We start from the raw sequence: 5,716 nt of genomic DNA on the forward strand, positions 1-5,716 counted from the left end.
GGAGTCCGCGCTTGCCGAGAGGCTTCCGGACAGACCCCAGGTCAATCTAGGCCGCTACTTGGCCTGGCGGCCCGGGTTACAAGCAAGGAGCTTTCCGCAGGACTCTGCTCTTGGCGGCTGGGTGGGAGAGGCGCTCTGATCCCCCCGTCCCCGCCCCGAGCCTGAGGAGGGAAACTGAGGCCCAGAGCCCCGGGGAGGCTTGCCCAGGTCACACAGTTCTTCAGCTAGCCTAGCATCGAGGCTGACATCCAGGCCGCTCCATGGCGGGGCAGGGTCTTCCAAGAGCCCCCGGAATCAAAAAGACGCATTCCGGGACGGTACGTTACCTTCCGCGGCCGCTGCCGGCTACTGGGACATCGCAACAGGAATGCGCCCCGGTTGGGGTTTCCCAGGTCTAACGGACTGGGGATCCCCCTGAAGACTCAGCTTTCTCTGTAGCAGGTGACCTTGAATCCAGAATCTGTCCCTGAACAAGAGGAAGAAAATCAGATATGCACCGCGTCAAAATTTGACCCCCCACCCCCACCCCACACCACATCTCCCACAAGGGACTTGGATCTCGACTGCAAGGAAACCTCAGGCCTTCAACAGTTAATAAAATTAATCAGTAGGGAAACAGACAAAAGACGTAACACGCATTTCATTTAAACGGACATGCAGATGGAAAGAAAGGACGTGAAAGTATGCTCCACATCACTGGTCATTGGGAAAATGCAAACTAAAACCAAAATAAGATATCCCTACGCCCCTACGGGAATGGATAAAATAAGACACAGTGGTACCACCAAATGCTGGTGAGGATGTGGAGAAACTGGCTCACTCACTCCTTGCTGGTGGGAATGTGTAATGGTACAGCCGCTCTAGAAACTATATGACACTTAGGGGACAAAAACTAAACACGCAGCTGTACTCTAGGGCTGTGGGGTCCCCAGCTGCTGCCAGGAACGGGGCCGCGCAGCAGGAGACGAGCAGCGGTCAGTCGGTCGGATAAGCAGGTCGGGTAAGCAAGCCTCACCTGCACCCACAGCCAGTCCCCACCACTGCCGTGGCCGCCCAAGCCCCGCCCCCTACCCCGTCCCGCAGATCAGCGGCGGCGTCAGAACCTCATAGGAGCGTGAACCCCGCTGCAAAGTGCGCGTGGGAAGGATCCAGGCTGCGAGCTCCCCATGAGAATCCAACGCCTGATGATCTGAGGTGGAGCTCAGGCAGCGATCCGCACCCCACATCCATGGAAAAATTGTCTTCCACGAAACCAGTCCCTGGTGTCAAAAAGGTTGGGGACCGCTGCTCTAGGACATTTATCCCAGAGACGTGAGATCTTGAGTTCACACAGAAATCAGGGCACAGATGTTCGTAGCAGAACAGAGGTGTGAGCAGGCAAGGAGAATCCACTGGCACAGCCATACAGCATCAGCTCCAAGGACTTCCACTCCAGCCAGAGCCTGGAAGGTGACACAGATCTTTTAAAAGTCATGAAGCAAGAACAAAAATAAATAAATAGTCATGAAGCAGCTAGTCAATGAATGTGGGCTTGGGGTCCATAAATCATGCACAAGTACTCCTAACCCCTGTTCCCTCCTTTCCTGTTCCCTGTGACAAGCTGGGCTCCACATCCTGGCAGTCTTCCCACTTCTTCCTCTACAGTCCATCCCCACTGGCTCTCCTCGCTCCTGGGCCTCTTATCATACCCTCCAAGTGATAAAGAAGCGTTCATGTCTATTTTCTCCTTTGGGCATCCTTCTGTCTCTTCCAAATTTTATCATTCGTGTGTACATTTATTCAGCACGTATTGATGGCTTAGTACTTAGAGGAGCTCATGAGATGTTACACATTTAATCTCTGAAAACACTGCCTTTCATGCCTTTATTTAAAAAAAAAACTACAATGGGTGATAGGATGAAATGAAGTTTTAGAAATCTGACATCAAGGTTGTTTCCAGCATTGTGCCAGTCTATCTTGCAGCTCAGCCAGTTAATTACTAGGATAGGAAGATACACCACGTCTGAGGGGTTTTCTTATATTTTTTTAGGTAGAGGGAAACAGGATGATTGAAAGGTCAAGAATCTGCATGTCTAGAAGCTCACTTCTCTGACCTTGAAATTTTTATTTAACATTTTTGAGGCTTGGTTTATTTAATACTAAAATGAGAGTAAGTTCTTCTCCAACAAGTTTACAGGGTTTTATAAGAATCAGGTGAGTTCATGCAGTGACAGCACCATGAAAACTATGTATAGCAAATGTAAGGGATTGTAATAGGGTTTAACTAGAAGTAGAAATAATATATTGAAACAACAAAGGGCAGCACCAGAGAGCTGCACGTCAGGAGATTTGAGTTACTTGTCCCTCACTGCACCTGAAAATGAGGGTGTTTGACTACGATGAGTTTTAAAATTCCTTCCAGCTCAAAAACTGAGGCTACCCAGATGAAGTTACCCAATCTTTCTATTAGATGGCAAAATGTAGCCAGATTTCTTTTAAATGCTTAGTTGTTAATGCCACTAAATTCTTAAATAGCCTTTTAGAAATGACTTTATAACTAGTCTTTCTTTTTATAGTTTTTTTTTACATAAGATTTTCTTTTATTTAAAAGATCATTCACAAAATACCATATCCATAGATTTACTTTCTGTCATATACTGAATGTGTTAAGTGTTTAGAATTCCATTCTTACATTTAAAAGTCAACTGGGTTGCCCAGAAGTTTAGATGAGTGTTCTGTTCTTTTTCTTTTCCACACTGAGGATGTGAGTAGGTCATCTGAAAGCATCAGATTTGATTACCACCACATAATGAATGTCTTTCTTAAGTTAAGTATTGGTGTTACACAAATGGTTCTTATCTCGGAAGCAGAGAAGCTGACAGGTGGAAGGAAGGAGAGGCGAGAGAGTTCTGTAACCGCTGAGACCTTGTAACAGAGACACAGTAAGAGAAGCCAAGGATGACAGCCAGTGACCAACTGCTACCTAAGCACACTGTGCTGCACAAGCCAGGCCACCCTGGGCTCTGCAGTCGCCAGGGATGGCCTCTCTCCCCTGGGGCTCTCCTTGCTGGCTGCCCCTGCACTGCCCCCAAGGGGACACGCTGGGACTCGGGTGCTAACAATTTTCCTTTGTTCACACACAACTGTTCAAGCTCAAAAGCCTAACCTCCTATACCCAAATAAGTGTTAAACACCCTACACAGGAACAATAAATTCTGTCCAAAAGATGAGGCAGTAAGTCTAGATATTTATTGTCATCTGTAGTTAATTTAAGGTTCTTGACAGCTCTGCATAGTAAAATTTTCAATTCACTGAGTGAAATAAAGTGCCAGATTCTAGGCCCATTTTCACCATGAATTTAAGGGGCGGTGGAAGCACAGTATCTCATGTTACTCATCCTAGAAAACAAACAAAATACACAGACAACAGGGATTAGGAGAAAAGCAACGTCGTCGGCGCTGTGCACTAGCCCAGCGCAGTGGAAGCACCACCCCCCCCAATCTTCAAGGCGCCTCAGCTCAGTGGAAAAAAACAAGCTGGCATCTGGTACACCCAGCCAGAGAGGAACCTATTACATCTGGTGCAAGGAGTGAACTACTTTGGACACGATCTCAAAAGAGCAGTAACAAAAACACACCAACACATTAGAGCATAAAATTCATCTTCTATGTGGACTCCCCACCAATATTCCTAATGACCCTTCTCTTTCAGGTTTCACTGTTAGAAATGTGAGCCTACCGTGCTCCAATAGTCCGTGTGGGAAGCGGGTAACAGAGACAGGACTACCTATAAATAGGTACGGAAGAGAATCTGCAAGCATCAACAGATATTTTTATCCTTGTAAGTTTTGAAAACAAGGTGCCTCAAATTCTGTATGTCAATCACAGCTGAATAAAAACAAGATGCAATTGGTCAGTGACTTCTGTTTCCCGCCCCCTCTTGGAAGCCACAGCAATACAGAACTCAACATGCAGGGCAGAAGAGAAGGACTGAGAAAATCAAAGGAGATGCCTGGGGTCTGGCCAGTGTGTCTGAAGTAAACAGAAAGCAAAGGAGGAAAACGAAGCAGAACCTCAACCCCACAGCTCCCTCGCGGTGGCTGCCTTCGACCCTCCACAGAAACTCCTGTTCTGTAAGAAAAACAAGGAGGAAGAAGGAAAAAGGACAGAAGGAAAATGGGGAAGTGGGAGGGAAAAAAAAAAAGTACAAACAGGCACTAGATAGATACAGCAAAGCCAAGGACGTACTAACAACCACTTGTTATAACAGCTGACGTGCATTCGCAAGCTCTGTGCTTCCGTTGTAATAAAGGAGGACAATGTCAGGCACAGGAATGGTGACTGCAGGACTGCCGCCCAGGGGGCTAAGCAGGCTGTGCTCTAGCTCTCACCCCCACACCCCATTCCCTCCCAACGGTAGGCTCATTCTTGCTCCCTGTGAATGACGTCCTCTCTGGGCCTGGCTCCCCCGAAGATAGCAGAGTTGGGATTGGCTACTTGATTGAGGGGTGTTGCAACTGTTTGAGGTTTAAGCTGGAGTCGTGGTCTCTGAGCTCTTTCCTCTTCTGTCGGTTCTCTGAAATCCATGTTGGATCCCCGAAGGGGAGGGCCATCTCGGAAGCGGCTGCCCACGGGAGGGCCTGTTCTCCAGTCACCTGGGCGACTGCCTCCCTGCCTCCTAAGAAGTCATCCCTGGAGCCATTTTCCTGTTTCTGCCGCGTTTCGGGTGTGGGTCATTCTAAAAGCAAAGCACCGGAATTGAAGTCATCCGGGAACCTCATCCACCTCTAGATTGTCGAGAGCCACCCATTCCTCTGACATCTGGTCCACCTTTTCTGAATCCAAAGCCACCTTTATCTTGCTTTCTGCCTTCTGCAATGTCCACACGAAGTGACCGATCACTCAACAGCGCACCATCGTGTGTCAAAGCTTCCTTGAGAGAATCCACCTCATAGAATTCTACACAGCAGAACCCTTTAAATTTGTCTGTGTCTTTGTCTTTGACTAGCCGTACACTCCTTATGCTGAGATCCTTAAAGATAGCGTCTATGTCGCCCTGAACCGTATTAAAAGGTAGATTTCCTACATAGGCTGTGTAGGGGGCTCGGCGGGCAGCTCCTTCTGGCTGTGGGAGCCACGGCCACCAGCACTGCCACTGGACCCTCTGCCGCCGCCGAAGCTGCTGTAGGCCCGATCGCCGTAGGTATCAAAGTCCCTATGGTTTTATTTTTAATTGGCATAAATCATGTATCAGTATATATTTATGGGGTACAATGTGATGTTTTGATACATGTTTATATGATTAAATTAGACTAAATAACAAATCCATCACCTCACATACTTATCATTATTTTATGGTGAAAACATTTAAAACCCACTCTTTTAGCAATTTGGAAACATAGAATGCATTATTATTTATTATACTCACCATTTATGCAGTAGATCACTAATGCTTATTGCTCCTGTCTACATAACGAGTCTTTCTTCAGGCAACTTCAGATTACCCGTCATAACGCACATACAAGAAACTTCTGAAAAAGGATTTAGTAAATCAAATTTGAGCTCATCATATCTCTTCTAAACAAAGTACATAACATTCCCATGGACGTTAAGTTAAATTGGCAGGTTATGTACTCAAGATATATGTTGAATTGTATGTCCAATTCTCTTCTCAACATTTAAAACTTCAAGCTGGAACTTTCTATGACCCAACTGGTGTCTGCTCTGCTTACAGGATT

General features: G+C 46.7%; 1 pseudogene; it reads right to left on the bottom strand.

Moving 5' to 3' along the window:
- Positions 1-4,374: 4,374 nt before the first annotated feature.
- Positions 4,375-5,489, bottom strand: LOC123632055 (annotated as a pseudogene).
- Positions 5,490-5,716: the final 227 nt, after the last annotated feature.

The sequence above is a fragment of the Lemur catta genome, chromosome 2, assembly GCF_020740605.2.
Source record: "Lemur catta isolate mLemCat1 chromosome 2, mLemCat1.pri, whole genome shotgun sequence".
NCBI lineage: Eukaryota > Metazoa > Chordata > Mammalia > Primates > Lemuridae > Lemur > Lemur catta.